Source organism: Condylura cristata, unplaced genomic scaffold, assembly GCF_000260355.1.
Source record: "Condylura cristata isolate star-nosed mole 26May11 unplaced genomic scaffold, ConCri1.0 scaffold00009, whole genome shotgun sequence".
NCBI classification, from domain to species: Eukaryota; Metazoa; Chordata; class Mammalia; order Eulipotyphla; family Talpidae; genus Condylura; species Condylura cristata.
The window spans coordinates 20,673,387-20,674,361 of NW_004567110.1; positions in this window are offsets into that span (position 1 = coordinate 20,673,387).

Here is a 975-nt window from a genome sequence, read left to right on the forward strand (position 1 = left end):
TTTCTCTGGTTAATCCTCTCGCCACCCCTGCACCTCTGGCCTGTACCCCAGTTCTATATGCATAAATACATAAATCTTTAAAAAATATTTTTAAAAATGTTTTGAGCTAAGAATACTAATGTAAACCTGCATATGATCTGCTAACTTTGTTTTTTAACTTTGTCTCTGTAACACATCATAGATACATAACTATTCTGGTGCCTCTTCCTCTCTCTTGTCTTCTGTACCAACTATATGACCCATCCAGGAATATTTTATGTAATTTATTTCTAGGTGGAAAAAATAATCTAGTGGAGATTTAAACAAGTGCTGTGCTGGTATCACACCTCTGAAACAAAACCTTGTAGTCCCATTTTTTTTAAGAAAAGTCAATTTTTTTTTTTAATTTAAACTTTGGGGGTTACATTTTAGCTCTTCCATATGTGCACATGTTCCATTCACCTGCCACTAAACCATCTGTGCTCCTACCTTGTATGCCTCCATTTTATACCCCCTTCTTTCTGTTCTCTCTGGTAACCATTTACATTCTTTCACTTAGTTCAAGATCTTTCTCACTATACTTTGTCTGTGTGTGTTTTTTGGCTATTTATATTCCAGGTGAGAAAAACAACCTGTCTTTCACTTTTTACTTACTTCTCTTAACATAATCACCACAAGGTTCATCCATCTTGTTGCAAGTCCACCCTTTTCACAGCTGTGTAGTACTCCATTGATTATATATTCTATAACTTCATCTGTTGGAGAACACCTGAGTCCGTGTGGTAATGATTTTGCAATTATGGACAGTTGCTATAGGAACATAGGCATAGATCAATCTTTTTGTATTCATTTTCATAATATTTGGATGTTTAAAATGGCCTATGAGTAAATCTTTATACTTTATCATGGAAGCTCAGAAAACATGTTTTCCATTTCAAGGGGCCAATATAATACACCAAATATTAATGTTTGTCCACTTCTATTTTATTAGCCGAC